A 17,670-nucleotide genomic window follows, 5' to 3' on the forward strand; every position below is an offset into this window, starting at 1 on the left:
TCATATCTATCATTATTTTTTGTTTCTATTCGCTGCGCCCTGCATCACTCACTCACACTCTCTCTCTCCCCATTTGGATTTGGAATTGTGTCTGTTGGGTAGAATTTTTGGGGTGGGTTGGTGATGGGTATTGGCAGTCTGGGAGGTGCTGCAGTGGTATACGTTGGTTCAGGGGTGGGGATAGGTGCGCTTTAGGTGGTTGAATCACAGGAGGCAGTCAAAAATTCTGATAGGTTACTCGTCGGCACCTTCAAGCACTAACTCCACCACACCATCGCCGCTGCTTTCATCCCCGCCACCACTTATCTCCACACCTCTTCATCATCCACTTCGTCCTCCCGTCCTTCTCCCTCCGTGGCTCCTTCCCTCCTGACACCCTCTCTTGCCTCGACTAGCTCCGCTCCTCAGCCTTCATAACAACTCCCTCTCTGGGGCGCAAAAAAAAAAAAAAAAAAAAAAAAAAGGTGGTCGACGTCACGCTGGAATTAGCATGACGTCAAATGGGCCGGTCCATGGCTTTGTCGATTATGGGTTGGCCTGAAGACCTAGCTTGGGTTGGGTGCCTGCCTATCTGCTGGGCTGAAGTGGATTGGCTGGGTGCCGGCCTAAAGAGTCCTTGGTGGAACTGCTCTAATATAGAGTGTTTTTCATGTAAAAAAGAGATTTTTTTTTAAATTATTTTTTTTCTGCATACTTTTAATTACTAAAAATTAGAATACAAAATAAAAATATACGAATCATTCTTCAATGGATGATGCTAGATAAACTGATTTTCAAGACACAAAATTTACAAGAATTGAGGGATACGATATTATCCCTTTTCCTGTTGAATACTATCCGGATTGAGCAAGGTTCAAGAACAAAAAAAAATAACAAATAGATTTTTTAATTTATTATTAATTAAATTGCTTATGTTACGAGTTTACCCATAGAGGAGTCATCACAAATGTCTTAGCAGTAAAACAAAACAAAAGAGAAGGGTAAAGTTGGGACTTCAAAGGAATGGGCGGCACGAGAGTCAAGAAATTGAGTGCAAATGATGTAGTATAATATCAAGATTGGAAAAGACTCAAAAGAACGGCAGTCAACAATCCACGCCATTTTTAAAGTAACTGGCAAAGCAAAAGTAACGACTACATTTTTCAGTCATTCTTTCACTCTTTTTTTGACTGGGAATGGGATTTCCAGCCATTCCCATCCTTTCTAATAAGATAATGTTAAGAAGATTAAAATTTTAAACGTTGATTAATGTATTGATTTTTTTATTAATAACATGTCATTTGATTTTAAAATTTTGGTCTTCCTAGAACACCTTTCCTAATATCTAATGGGATTGTTTGTCACGGAATATGATCTCTCCGAATCATTTCTAGCCGAATTCTTCAATCTTGTTCGTCCAACCAAAAATTAAACGGATAAAAATTAATTTTCCCTTCACCTTCACTTCTCCTGTTAATCTTCTTTTATCTTCACATTCTTCTGTTCATCTTCTTCCATGTTAACACGTGTGCTGGATCACGTGTATCATTCCAACGTGTAAGCAAGTGAGTAATCTAGTCAAAGATGCGCTTGTACATTCATGTTTAATTTCTTCACAAGACGGTGAAATTTGATTACCACATTTACTTTAGGGGTTCTTAGGATAGAGTCTAATTGCAATGTTTGATTGAGAATATTTCTACATTGTGCTTGATGTAAAAAGCATACGGTTTTCCGTTGTAGGTTTCTATTGAAGTAAACCAGGTAAGTAGATGCATGTTTGTATCATATGCACGTGTAATTTCTTCCAAGAACTCAAATGAAAGTGATTGAGACCCAATTATGCATGTACCTAGTTGTTTACTTACTTGAACTAATTTGTGTGACACTTTGGATAATTGGAATGTCCCAATTATGCCAATTTGCTTTCACTTTTATCATTTTTGTTTTTGTTTTTTTTTTTACTTTTTGCAATCGACAGGAAGATTGCATTAAATTCATTTAAATTATAAGAAGGGAGATTCGAACACGAGACCTCGAGTGTATGAGCGAATGCTCTTAACCAATTAAGCTACAAACCACTTACATGATCTTTTATAATGGGTAAATCACATTTGTAAACTTGGTTCTTTAAGTTAGGGAAAATATTTCTGTGTTTGGGTTTCAATGTTTCCGCTCTTTGATTTTTAGTGTTTCTTCAAGTTGGTTGTATTGCCTTAATATGTACGCATCTCCACACATGACTAATCACGTGAGAAATAGATATGGAAAGGAGAACATTGAAATGGACTAAGCTAGGGTCGGACTATTTTTCTAAATTTAGTAACCCTTATTTTTTGGGGTATGATGAGAGATGAGTGGTGAGCATTTGCATTATGTTTGAGGATGAGGTCCACAATATCGAGTTGATAACGTATTTGAGTTGTTATCAACCCCAAATTTTAGAAAAGCACACCCAACAACGAATTTTTTCAAAATTTTCTCTTGAATTTAAATGAAGCTCGCACACCATTTTTGTGTAACTTTTTTTTTTAATTTCCTTCTGTGCCTAAGACTCTTTGAAGCATATTTTCAAGGATCTTGCACCGTTACATCCATGCTCGTCGAGAAATAGCATGAAGTAGCTAGGTAGGTGCAGCCGGTCCCCACTTTATTTGTTATCATGATAGAGGCATACTTTCTAATTTTTGTTGGTTCCTCGTATCAGCAGAACACCAAATGAACGACAAATGGCAGCTCACGTGGATGATGTTAGGCAGGTCAATGGAGTTTTCACTCCAATTTTTATGGGGGCTTATGACTGGATTGGTAAACAAAAGAAATGACATTGATTGTAGAAGATGAATTGCTGATAAGTGAACTCGTCTCTTTGAATCCCTACAAAAGGCTGAGATTCATTTCTTCTCTTATCCCAAAAATTAAAAATCTTTCACCTTTACGTTCATTTCTTTCTTCTTTTTTTTTGTTTTTTTTTTGGTCAAACAACTAATTTCATTAAAGATAAAACACACTAATACAAAGTGAGGCAAGTTCAAAAAAAATCCACAATATTGAAGTCAAAGTGTAGCCCATTACGAAAGTAAAGTATGGAAACAAGCCCAAAAAATGATCCCAAAGCAAAGCCTAAACTGAAAACCCTAGATCTAGAAACGAGAAACAACCTCCTCGACCAAAATAGTTGCACCACCATTGCCAAGCCACCGCCACTGGTAAGAAGAACCAACATACCAAAAGGATGAACGGAAAATGGGGTGGACAAACCACATGCTCTAAAAGCGCTCCCATAAACCTACCAAATAGTGTGAATTGAACTTTATAGCAGCCATAGAAACCCAAAGCACACCTCCAACCAAAGTGCATGGAGTAAGAACTCGAGGAGCAATAACCAAACCAAGTGGGCAAAAGCTCGCGACTAGGAACAACAATTTGGGAAGGAAAAAACATGAAACTCATATTTGCAACAAGAATGCCAACAATTGAGACAAAGCTCAAGGAAATTCAGACAAAACTCAAAGAAAATAAGACATGCTCAAAACAAAACTACCAGAAAACAAGGGCCAAAGAAAAAGAAAAGGAAGAAGATGGGGTTTAGGGAAGAAGGAGAAGGGGAACAAGGAAGGAGGAAATGGGTTGCTACCGACCCCACCCAAGATGAAGGGCCGGCGGCTAAAAGTGAGATTGATTTGGAGGTTTTGGGCTTTGGGAGAGGGGGGAGCGGCGCACAAGGGTTTTAGAGAGATTAGAGAGTGGTAGCTTTTAATTGTCCCCATTCATTTCTTACTTTAATATGCTATGAATTTGTTTAGTTGTTCAACTCTATTTTAAACATCAAACAAGTCTTTAGTCTGTCTTGTTTCCTTACTGCTATGTTGTAAAAGAGAAACTTTCATTTCCCAATTTTTTTTATCACTTTTTTTTATCTCTCTTCTCATGCAACATGTGACACGAGAAGAGATATAAGATGAGAAGAAAGAGATTGAGGGAGGAGAGTACATTTTATGTTGTAGCTACGAGAACAATATTGGAGAAGAGGTCCAGCCTCAACACCTCTTTGTGCAACAGCTCTCACACACATGTTCGCAACTCTTCCCCACGTCTTTATAGTGCTATTATTTTTGTGGGATTTGCAAAGATCCTATTTTTTGTGGGTTGCTATATTTCATAATCTTTTCCAATCTTTATCAAATTACAAAATTAAAGCCAACTGTTGGCACAACACAATATATATATATATATAGATTGATTTGTGGGTTGACTGGTGGGTTGTTTAAGTGTATAAGCACAAATCATATCCCTCCTTAGGTGTGCCTTCTCAAAGCTTGTGTCTGAAAAAATTCAAAAAAATTAAAAAAAAAATTGAAAAGAAAAGAGTGAAGATATACAAATCAGAAAGTTCTTCTTTTTTGGCTGCCTGTTAGAGTTTGCACATGCAGACATGCTCTGTTTCTTCCTTGTGCTCTCAGTCTCAGACCTTCATCCAACAAAGGCGTTGGTTTTCAAATTTTAAGAAAAAGCACTAGTGAGTATCAAAAGTGATTTTCACGCTCTAACTTTCAGCTCAACATACTTCTATTTATTTTTTATTATTTAGAATTACAGAAGAGTCCAATGATTTGAATACATGACAAAGTATAGAAAGAGAAATTGAATGTGTGAAAATTATTTTCTTTAAGTTTTAGGATTTTCCCAAGTGGGAACTTTCGTATTTGATTACAAGTGATGTATGTGTGCCTTCCGTTATATACTCCAGTGAAAATTGTGTACATTAATAAAGTAAGACTTGGCTCTAATTCTATCCAAATTAACTTATACTTATTTTTAGAGTAGTGCTACTCGCACACCTTTTTTTCTTCAATTTATTTCACCGGATGGCTGGAAATTGAAAGTATGTTTCAGAAGTAAAATAGGTGTGTAGATAGCATCACCATTTTTTTATAGTTGGGGAAATGCTAGTAACTTTTTTATTTGAATCTTCACATTCTACTTTCACGGCTCTCTTTCTAATTCTACTATGTTGTACAATAATCTAAACTATCTAATATTCTTGGGTCATCCTTTAAGGATCATAATACAAAAAACTAATTGAGATCGAAATCATTTAGTCAACTAATAAATAGATGCGTCATGTTTCTCGCATAAATACTAAATTTTCTGACAAAGTTAATTGAATGGCTAAATAAAAAATAGTGTCTTACCGCAGTGGCGGAAAACAATCATGTACCAAGAGGGTTTGATTCCCTCCCAGGGGGAAGGAGATCGTCCGATCTCTTTGTTCTTTTTTTTTTTTTTTTTTTTTTTTTTTCATTTTCAAATTTATTTGAAAGGTGGTGGTGGTAGTTTGGATTTGCAGGAATTTAGATGGTGGTGGTTTGGATTTGCAGGGAGGAAGGAAGGGTGCAGGGATTTGGATTTACAGGGAGAGGAAGGGTCCAGGGAGGGAGGAAGGATGCAGTGGACTAGGGTGCTAACTCAACCTTGGGCGACCTTAACGACCTTATATATGTGCCACGTCAACTACTTACAGACGTTTTGACGGAAATTTAATGGAAGGACCATATTGATTTTCAGCAGTCATATTAGGAACTAAATTAATTGATTTTCAATTTCATGAACCACCTTAATTGGGTGGGACAATTTTAGGGACCATTTATGATAAAAACCTTATAATAAATTATTATCAATATTATAACTCTAAGCCAAATATTAACTTTTTGCCTACACAAGTTATAACACTTGGTCCAATGACAACACACTTACAATGATTGTTACTTGAAAAAATATACAAATGATTGTCATAAAAATTGTTCACTCAAGTTAGTGGCGAAGCCACAGGGGTGTAAGGAAGTGCAGCGGCACCTTTGGTCGTCAAATATTGACCCTAAGTGGGAGAATTCCCCCCTTTCACTAGACTGCTTCTATGTTTATGTAGCCAGCGTTCTAGTCAGAGATATGCAAGTCTAGATGGACTGGACGGGGCCAAAGCCGGCGGGTGTGGAAAACGCCGGATCTGAAAATGTTTTTTTGTTTGTTGCAAAGCACGGCCGTGCGCGAGGAAGATTTTTTTTTTTTATCTTTTTTTTTTGGTTGATAAAAATGCTTATTTTATCTTTAACGACGTGTATTTCATTTTTCTCTCTCAACCATGTCCTTAAATAACACATGCGTGTGTGGGGACCATCCATATTTTATTTTCCTCACTTTTATATTCCTTTTTGCTTTCTCTCTCAACCATGATCTTAAATATTGATATTATCGGTGATATTTCGCCGATAATATCGTTTTTTTAAGAGGGGGATATTTTCACACGTATCCATCTTATTTTCGTCAATATATCGGGATAATATCGATAAAATAAACATAATAATTCAGTGTGTGTGTCAGTGTGTGTGTGTGTGTGTGGTGGTGTGTGTGTGGTGTGTGTGTTATGATAAGTTACATAATATAATATAATATATATATATATATATATAATATAAATCCCCCAAACGGGTCAACTTTTGAAACTTTTGACAACTTTTGACAAGACAAAAAGTAGTGGTGGTTGGTTTCATACTCAAAACCGTGTGCCACTTCCAACTCTTTCACATTTGGAGTATCAAATCATCACACCTCTATTACACCTTTTCGTTTCTTCTTCTTCCCTTAGCCCTTTCAGAGCCTTTCCAGAGCTCTTTCAGAGCTTCAACACAAAGGGTTCCATATTTAAGATAAGTTTACAAACTTATATTTATATTATTGTAATTTATACAACAACAAAAAAATTTGTGTGGACCCGTACATGTGATCTAAGAACCAAATAATACTTGCATGTTGATTTTTTGAAGTAATTAAGTAATGTTGTATAATTATTCACTAGGTTAATTTTAAAATGTTTAATGTTATTTATTATTTTATTATTTTACTAATATTAGGTTTTATTATCAAATTGGATTATTATTCATTAATATTAGGTTTTTTATTATCAAATTGGATTATTATTCATTAATATTAGGTTTTTTATTATCAAATTGGATATTATTCATTAAATTGGATTATCATCAAATTGGATTATTCATTAAATTGGATTATTATCAAATTGGATTATTATTCATTAATATGTTTAATATTAGGATTATTTTATTATCAAATTGGATTATTATTCATTAATATTAGGTTTTATTATTCCATATTATTTTTATAATTACTTAAATTCTTACGATCATTTTCTTTACTTCGTATTTAATTCTTCTGTAGAATAATTTTATTACTTAGGTTCTCTTATATCATCACTACTATATTTTTTGGCCAAAAAATAATTGCCTAATTTTCATGAAAAATAAATATAGGTACGTTTAAGATGTCTAGTGGAGTTACTAAACGTGATCCAGCTTGGGAACATGGAGACCCAATAGACGGAAACAAACATGGCACATTTGCAAATATTGTGGTCGGGTAATGAAGAGTGGCGGAGTGACACGACTTAAGTACCATCTTAGTGGATTAGATCCAGGAAATAATGTCCAACGATGCGATAATGTCCCCCCTAGAAGTGAAGGCATTCATCACCACATTATTAAAAAATAAAAAACACCAGAAGGAAAAGAAAACACATGGAATGGAAAATATTTGAGTTGGGCTACGAGGAGAAGTCATTGGCCAAGCGGTTGACAATGATGATGATGATGATGACGATGAAGACGAATGTGATGATGACAAAGGACTTGAAGAACGACGCAATTTCAAACAAGCATACGGTGCCTCCAAACAGTCAGCATGGGAAAGAGAACACATTCATAAAATTCCTAATAGAGCACAAGGTTCCGGGACAAGTGGTGGTGCACAAATGAGACGGGGAGCAAGTGTTAGAGAATCACAACCAACACCACCAATAGCCCCAAGTTTATATAAGTCATCCAAAGCACGTCAAAAGAGTGTTTGGAGTTATTTCACTGGAGGTAATGTGAAGGAGGGAATGGGGCGTCTAATTAGCAAGTTCTTTATCTATGAAAATGTCCTTGCTGAGAATGCATCATCACATTATTTCAAAAATATGGTATTGGAGTACAACCTCCCACTCCCTATGAGGTAAGAAACAAATATTTGGAAATGGAGTATAAAGACATTGGCGAGTATGTTAACAAGTTGAGGTCAAAGTGGGTAACTAATGGTTGCACAATCATGTGTGACGGATGGACTGGCTCAACCAGATTGTCTATCATAAACTTTATGGTATACTTCAAGGGAAAGACAATTTTTTTGAAGTCCGTTGATGCTTCAGACCATATAAAGAACTACAAGTATATTTACAAATTATTGAGGGATGTAATCATGGAGGTGAGAAAGCATAATGTTGTCCAAGTCGTGACCACAACGGTTCTGCATTTGTCAAAGCTGGAAAAAAGTTAATGAAGCATCATAATGTGTTTTGGACATCATGTGCAGCACATTTGTATTGATCTCATGTTTAAGGTAATGGGGAAGAAAGAGAATATTGCTAATGTCGTAAAAAGAGCTAGAACGATCACAAATTATATTTACAATCACGGTTACTTGTTGGCAAAGATGCGTTAATTTTGCAAAGGAGAAATTATTCGTCCAGCTACCACTCGATTTGCCACCAACTATATTGCATTAGACAACCTATTTAAGAAGAAGGCAAGGTTGAAGCAACTATTCACTAATGACGATTGGGCCAACCACAATTCCAGCCGCTCAAATGCAGGTCGTACAGTGGAAAGTATAGTGCTTGATCATGCTTTTTGGACTCAATCAGAACATGTGTGCCAACTATTTGAACCTCTTTACAAAGTTTTACGGATCGTTGACACAGAAGTGTATCCTACTATGGATGCAATATACGAGTTGATGCGTGTAATGAAGGAGGACTTGGAAAGAAAACATGGTGCAAGGTGGGTCATAAAGATAATTGATGACCAATGGTATAAAACATTATACCACGATTTGCATGTAGCAGGTATAAATTATGTCATAATTTGCAATTCATTTCTTTAGTTGCATAAATATTATTTCTCTTATTAGAGTATGTGTTTCTTTGAATAACATATTATTTGAATCCTCGATACCAATACAGACCCGGTGTTGGAGATGATGGTACCCTTATATCTGTTGTACATAATGTATACTCTAAATTAGACCCTGCATCACCAGCAGTTGGCCAATTTGGAAATGAGGAACACAATTACTTAAATTATAATAATTACATTGTTGGATTAAACTAACATGATTTATTGAATTCAGCTAACATGGTTTAAAGATGCAAGAAGAACTTTTGGAGAACCAACATCAGTTGCTGCTCAAACAAAAATGTCTCTTAGTGAGTGTAAACATATTTCACTATCAGTTTATAATAGAATTTGTTGGAGTTATTAGGCTTATCAACATTGTTTTTCATTATAGCTGAATGGTGGATCATGTATGGGATTGATGCACCAAATGTGAGAAAGTTAGCAATCAAAGTATTATCACAAACAACTTCCTCATCTGCTTGTGAAAGAAATTGAAGTACGTTTGCACTCATACACACAAAGCAAAGAAATAGGTTGGCTCATAGTAGGTTGGAAAAATTAGTTTATTGCTACTACAACATGAAGCTTCAAATTCGAGATAAGGAAGCAGAAATAGATCATGTCGACCGTGGTGACCCACTAGATGTGTTTGATATTGTTGCTGAAGATGATGATACAGAGGGTAACCAACTTTATCAATGGATTAGACCTCTTCATTTAGATGATGATGAAGGCAACCCAGCTCTAAGAGTTGCTGAAGAAGCACGTAATGAAGGGATAAATGTAGAAAGAGTATTAGAGGAGGAGGTGGGATCTAGCAGCGCTGACTCTTTCGAAAAACTTTTGCGCCCAAGACCAAGAAACACTGAATTCAACATTCTTCTAATCTTACACAACCACAAGATCATGCTGATACTAATGATAGCTCTAGTACAAGATCAAGAGACTCATCTACCACCGGAGGTGGGAATGATGAAGGATATAGTGGAGCTGGAGGTAGTGGTGGATATGGAAACTATGTTGGACCACCTCCCAGATTTATGAGCTGCTTCACTGGTGAGGCAAACTTCACGCATGCAACACAGGATGAGGACCATGGCAGTAGGCGGGCAGGACCAGGAATTGGTGCCATAGGGAAGGACTATACTCGTAGAGAAAGAGGCAAGGGGACTTTGTCAAGTCAAGAAGATGGCTCGTTATCTATAACTTCAGACTCTGTTGGAGTGAGAAGTAGTAACTATGGTTATACTCATAACCAACCATTTCCCTACCCTTCATATCCCATTCCTGTTGGGATGGAATCGAGCGACTCATGGAAAGAATCTGAGACTCAATCTTCAAATGATTTTGCTTATGGACAACGTCAACCAATCTCGGATCCATATGGATGGCATGTTAACAATTACATGCAAAACTATTTTGGGGATTTATCATTTGATGACTACTCTTCACAATACACTTACTCTACACATAGAGATGATGAAGATAGCGAAAATTTTGAACCTCATAGGAACTCTATGTGGTACTAAGTCACTCATGTATCTTACCATGCAATGTATAAAGTGTAAAATATTGTACTAATTCATTATATATAAATGATTATGGTGTGTTTAAACTTCTTTCATTAATTACTACATATTTTCTACACTCACAATATTTGCCAACTCGCTATATAATCAACTTAAATCAGTTAAATTCGTCATGCAATGCATTTCCTTCCAATTTTTTGTGATAAACTAATAGATAATTGACTAAATAAACATCCTGCAAAGTTTCAATAAAAATTTCCAAGTTTTGCTTACAATTTCCGTGGTTTTTATTTTTTTATTTTTTATTTTTAACTTTACAAATTTTACAAAAGGGCATGCTTGTTGGATCATGCATCTATAGTATATATATACAAAATAGATTACCTATAGATTCACACTCAATACCTTTCTACGGATAGTAATGGTATCAACTCATATGTCTATGTTCTATGGGGTAGAATAAACATAAAATAGAAATTTTGGTTATCATAGTTTTTTGGGTTGTGATTCACACTTGTGAATATCTTTTGATGTGCTTCATGGTGGGTGATAGGTTTTATACTGTTTAGTTTTTACTAAGTGTAATGTTGTGCACCGAGATTTTGTGTTGAACAATGTGAATGTTGTGTTAGAAGTGATACTTATCCTTGTGATTTTGTGTTCAATTTTTTCACCTTCAGGACACTTACTTATTTTGTGAAAGTAAGAAATATCTCTAATAACTAGCTAACAATTCTCGAACTATCAGTGAATCTCTTTGTTGATAAAATTGTCTATTTTAACATTTTCTGAATAGTCTAATGTATTTAAAATGACAAGAAAATTTAGAACTTTCATCCCTTCTCTCGACGAAGCCTAACTTCGCCACTTACTAAAATTAATAAAAACATTGTAAGTTGACCATAAAGCGTTCATATGTGGCTTAGACTTCAATTGCATTGATTAGTACAACAAATTTTAGCTTGTGCACTTTTTTTCTCAAGTCTCATTCAATCAAGTCCATTCCACATCTTTTTCTATGCTGCTTAACTTGTTTAACCTCTCACCAAAGTTACTAATTTTGACCAAACATAGTTGAACAAATAAACCATCTTGTTTTTATCCACTTCTTCACAAAAAACACACAGATGAACGATCTGAATAAACAAAAAAAACCCAACAAAGATCATCGTAAAACCAAGAGCAAATAATAAATTACAGCGAACCAAAAAAAAAAAGAAAAAAAAAAACATCTTTCGTTTTTCTTTTAATAAAAAAAAAAATCATTGTTGTGATTTGCTCTATTTTTCTGATATAAGCAATATTTAATGCTAAGTTATATCCTAACCATAAGGAATAAAAATTTTAACTTTAGTACTTAGAGAAAGACTTTGGTCCAACCAACTCGACTACAACTTTTCAACTCATCTTATTTTTATTTACAAATTGTATATGCTGAAATTAAAGGAATATTATTATAAAATTCAAGTGCTCGGAGCTCCATCCGGGCATCCGCCCACCGTCGATGTACAAAATATTTTCTCGCCGCTCTCATCGAACGCCTAATAAGATCCATAACCTTTGCATGGAGGGCCGAGTGATTCTCACCTCACGAGTCACGGTACGACGCACTGTCATGGGTCGCCAAAAATCAGATGCCAGACCCAGAGATAAAGAAGAAACAAGATGACAAGAAGGAAGTAGTTACGACACAACAGAGGACGGCAACTCCTTTTGCCACGGCGGCGGCCACCATCCTCGCCTTCCTTCTTCTTGTTTCTCCGTCGCGGCTTGAGGGCTTTGTCTATGCTTTTATCCCTCCCCATTTTCCTCTCTCAAAAGTACTATCAAATTAATTATCAATACCTAAATTAGTAAAAAGAAAACAACCCAAAATTTCGAAGGGAAATATTTGGTAAAAATATCCAAAAAAGAAAGAGAAGGACAGTGTTTGTGATTCTGGATTCTGTGAATATTTTAGGAATGGAAAAGGAGTCTCAAAAAGCATACGATGATGAGCTATGAGTTTCCATTAATGGTGGAAGATAGGTTTTTATAATTTAATTTTTTCAATTTTTGTTTAAACTTGTATTATATAATTGGTAATTTAGGTAGTTTCTGGGGAGAGTGGAAGCAGCTTCCGGGAAAGTAAGAGGCCTGTGAATTCAGAATTCTACACGGTTTACCAATGACGTATTTACAAACCCGTAATCAAAATCAAAATAAAAAATTGGATTTTGATAATGGATATATTTTTGTTTGCTAAATTTGGAGAATTACAAAAAAGGTGAGGTCCATACAAAATAAGAAATTCAATTCATCATTTTGAAAGAATTGAACTCCTTGGTCGGAAGTGGTATTTCAATTTTAGGTGTATGAAGGAATCCAGAATCTATTTTTCTTATCCATTATGCCCTGCTAGATACTTATTATATTTTAGCTTTGGCCGCAATGTCCACTGCCTAGCAATTTCTTTAATAAACATATGAATTAAAAAGCATATGTTATATCAATTTGAGTTTTTTTACTATTATATATATAAATGTATTAAAAAGCAACCGTATAAAATATTTGATTTGGAATAAGGGTATTTAGTAAATACCAGTTTATATTCCAATTATGCTGAATTATTAAACAATTTTATGAAATCAATATCATTTTTATTCCGATTCTAGAACATTTTAGTATACGTCTTTTATGAAAATCTGAATTTTGATCCTCCTCAATTCAATTTCTCTTCAAAACAAATCTTCTAATTTTGATTACAATTACGTAAACCGGCGCCAAGAGCACGTTTTAATTACCTTTATTATTGGGCTTTGTAATACCTCGTATTTAAAAAAAATGGTTATATATATATGGGGGTGTATGTTGGGTAATTATTTTTACGTAATGATTTTATTAGATTTATTTTATGCAAGAACCTACTTTCAATATGTAAAATAGTTTCAATGTAAAATCATTTTTGCTACAAATTATTTCAAAAACTAGCTAGTAGTATTTCATGTTCATATGTAATTAGAGATATTTTTTGTTTGAGTTAGAGAAGGGGATTATGATGAGTTTGACTTTACTTTTCTCACAAAGGCTAAGTGGTGTTTGGCAACCATTACAGAATAAAGAGGAGGAGTTAGTCACTACTCTAGATAGGTTGAGGTGGAAGTTGGAAATTAATAGAAGTTAATGATTAGGGTGAAGAGGTGGAAGTCTACTTAAGGGCGAGTTGGCAAGTTTGTAATCATTAGGAGTTAAAGATTTGGTGATTATTCACCACTCCAAAATGTGGAGGTGGGAAACCTTTGGCTTATACGTGTGTCTAAGTGCATGAGTTGGCAATATTTTGTGGTTCTAGATTGTTGTTTCACAAGGCTAAGAGGAATCTTAATCATTTGGCTACAATATTCTCTATTCAATTTTGTTCCAAATCTTCCAATGAGGTGAGAACGGTTGGGATTCATATTCCTTAGAGTTTGGATGTGACCTTTGATGCAAGGAACATCTTGCATGATATTCATTTGTTCATAATTAACGGGTCACACGATAATAACGGGTCCTTAATAGGTTTACACGAGAGTGACACGCGGGTAACCTGTTTCGACACGATAAGAAAAATGCTATTTTGATGATTTTAATTTTTTAAACTACTAAAAAAACTTACTATAAAATGCAATAGATATAATGAATATGTATATATTGTTTATTAATTATTATTCTATATAAATTTTAAAATTTAAGTTTTATTTATTTATTTATTTTTATAGTATATTATAGGCAAAGATTGAGATTAAAAATCATAAAACACATTAAAAATAAAAATATCAAGTAATTTAAAAATACCAAAAACATAAAAAAATTATAATAATTAATTTCCCGCCTAATATTTCAAGAGTTTCATCCATTTCCCACCTAATGTTTGGGAAATTTTGCAGCCTATATCCATCTATTTCCTGCCTAATATTTAACACAAACAAAAAAAATAACTAGCTTTTTATTTATTTATTTATTTTTATCTCTTATAACATTTTAACTTGAATAAAATACGTAATAAAAAACATAAATGTAATTTTATTATTAAATATCATCACATACTAATTGAAACATAGTCTAATTAACACTTAAAATATATAATTAATTAATATATTTATTCCAAGTCATCAAAACGATAAGATTCACTAACACTTAAAGTTTATTTATACTTTCATTAAGTATAACATCAATGCGTATCCCATCAAAATGATGAAAGTATGAATAAACTCTTAAGTGTTAGTGAATCTATCGTTTTGATGGGATACGCATCCTACGAAACTAATTTCAACAATCCAACAGTCAAACTTGTTTATATATGCTTCGAGATCGCATACGCAAAAAATTGAAAAAAATAAACATTCAAAGATGAAGTAATGAGACAAAACTTTTCAACGGTTATAAACGAAAAATCACGATTTAACAGTTATTTTAACTCCGATTTTGATGATTTTTTACAGCTACACTCCTTGACCTTATATGAATACAATGAATGAATTCGATCATCAATTTAAAATATTTACATTAGCAGATATTACAAATCTTATGTTATACTTAATGAAAGTATAAATACACTCTTAAGTATTAGTTAATGTATCATTTTGATGGGATACGCATCCTGTGAAACTAATTTCAATGATCCAACCGTCAAACTTGTTTATATATGCTTCAAGATCGCATACACCAAAAATTGCAAAAAAAAAAATTCAAATATCAAGTAACGAGACAAAACTTTTCGACGGTTATAAACAAAAAATCACGATTTAATAGTTATTTTAACTTTGATTTGGATGATTTTTTATAGCTATACTCCTTGACCTTATATGAATACAACAAATGAATTCGATCTTCAATTTAAAATATTTACACTATTAGATACCACAAAATCTTATGTTATACTTGATGAAAGTATAAATAAACTCTTAAGTGTTAGTGAATCTATCATTTTGATGAGATACGCATCCTATGAAACTAATTTTAATGATCCAATCGTCAAACTTGTTTATATATGCTTCGAGATCGCATACACCAAAAATTGCAAAAAACAAACATTCAGAGATGAAGTAATGAGACAAAACTTTTCGACAGTTATAAACGAAAATTACGATTTAACGACTATTTTAACTCTGATTTTGATGACTTTTTACAGTTACACTCCTTGATCCTATATGAATACAATGAATGAATTCAATCTTCAATTTAAAATATTTACACTAGTGGATACCACAAAATCTTATGTTATACTTGATGAAAGTATAAATAAACTCTTAAGTGTTAGTGAATCTATCGTTTTGATGAGATATGCATCATACGAAACTAATTTCAATGATCCAACCGTCAAACTTGTTTATATATGCTTCGAGATCACATACGCCAAAAATTACAAAAACAAACATTCAGAGATCAAGTAATGAGACAAAACTTTTCGACGGTTATAAACAAAAAATCACGATTTAACAGTTATTTTAACTCCGATTTTGATGATTTTTTAGAGCTACACTCCTTGGCCATAAATGAATACAATGAATGAATTCGATCTTCAATTAAAAATATTTACACTAGTGGATACCACAAAATCTTATGTTATACTTGATGAAAGTATAAATAAACTCTTAAGTATTAGCGAATCTATCATTTTGATGGGATACGCATCCTACGAAACCAATTTCAACGATCCAACCGTCAAACTTGTTTATATATGCTTCGAGATTGCAAACGCCAAGAATTGAAAAACAAACATTCAAAGATCAAGTAACGAAACAAAACTTTTCGACGGTTATAAACGAAAAATCACGATTTAACGGTTATTTTAACTCTAATTTTGATGATTTTTTATAGTTACACTTCTTGACCCTAAATGAATACAATGAATGAATTCGATCTTCAATTTAAAATATTTACACTAGTGGATACTACAAAATCTTATGTTATACTTGATGAAAGTATAAATAAACTCTTAAGTGTTAGTGAATCTATCGTTTTGATGGGATACGAATCCTACGAAACTAATTTCAACGATCCAACCGTCAAACTTGTTTATATATGCTTTGAGATCGCAAACGCCAAAAATTGAAAACAAAAAACATTCAAAGATCAAGTAACGAGACAAAACTTTTCGACGGTTATAAACGAAAAATCACGATTTAACGGTTATTTTAACTCTAATTTTGATGATTTTTTACAGCTACACTCCTTGACCCTATATGAATACAATGAATGAATTCGATCTTCAATTTAAATATTTACACTAGTGGATACTACAAAATTTTATGGTATACTTGATGAAAATATAAATAAACTCTTAAATGTTAGTGAATCTATTGTTTTGATGGAATATGCATCCTACGAAACTAATTTCAACAATTCAACCGTTAAACTTGTTTATATATGCTTCGAGATCGCATACGCCAAAAATTGCAAAAAACAAACATTCAAAGATCAAGTAATCAGACAAAACTTTTCGATAGTTATAAACGAAAAATTACGATTTAACGGTTATTTTAACTCCGATTTTGATGATTTTTTTACAGCTACACTCCTTGACCCTATATGAATACAATGAATGAATTCGATCTTCAATTTAAAATATTTACACTAGTGGATACCACAAAATCTTATGTTATACTTGATGAAAGTATAAATAAACGTTTAAGTGTTAGTGAATCTATCGTTTTGATGGGAAACGCATCCTACGAAACTAATTTCAACGATCCAACTGTCAAACTAGTTTATATATGTTTCGAGATTGCATACGTCAAAAATTGCAAAAAAACAAACATTTAGAGATCAAGTAATGAGACAAAACTTTTCGACAGTTATAAACGAAAAATACGATTTAACTGTTATTTTAACTCCGATTTTGATAATTTTTTTGTAGCTACACTCCTTGACCCTAAATGAATACAATGAATGAATTTGATCTTCAATTTAAAATATTTCCACTAGTGGATACCACAAAATCTTATGTTATACTTGATGAAAGTATAAATAAACTCTTAAGTGTTAGTGAATTTATCGTTTTGACGGGATATGCATCCTACGAAACTAATTTCAACGATCCAACTGTCAAATTTGTTTATATATGCTTTGAGATCACATACACCAAAAATTGCAAAAAAAAAATATTCAGAGATTAAGTAATGAGACAAAACTTT

At 33.4% G+C, this 17,670-nt stretch overlaps 2 pseudogenes; both read left to right on the forward strand.

The window, feature by feature from the left end:
* Window positions 1–7,315: 7,315 nt before the first annotated feature.
* Window positions 7,316–8,970, forward strand: LOC148690825 (uncharacterized; annotated as a pseudogene).
* Window positions 8,971–9,389: 419 nt separating this feature from the next.
* On the forward strand, window positions 9,390–10,612 carry LOC148690826 (uncharacterized; annotated as a pseudogene).
* The last annotated feature ends 7,058 nt before the right edge of the window (window positions 10,613–17,670 follow it).

This window comes from Pyrus communis, chromosome 15 (assembly GCF_041283825.1).
Source record: "Pyrus communis isolate YQ-2024b chromosome 15, ASM4128382v1, whole genome shotgun sequence".
NCBI classification, from domain to species: domain Eukaryota; kingdom Viridiplantae; phylum Streptophyta; class Magnoliopsida; order Rosales; family Rosaceae; genus Pyrus; species Pyrus communis.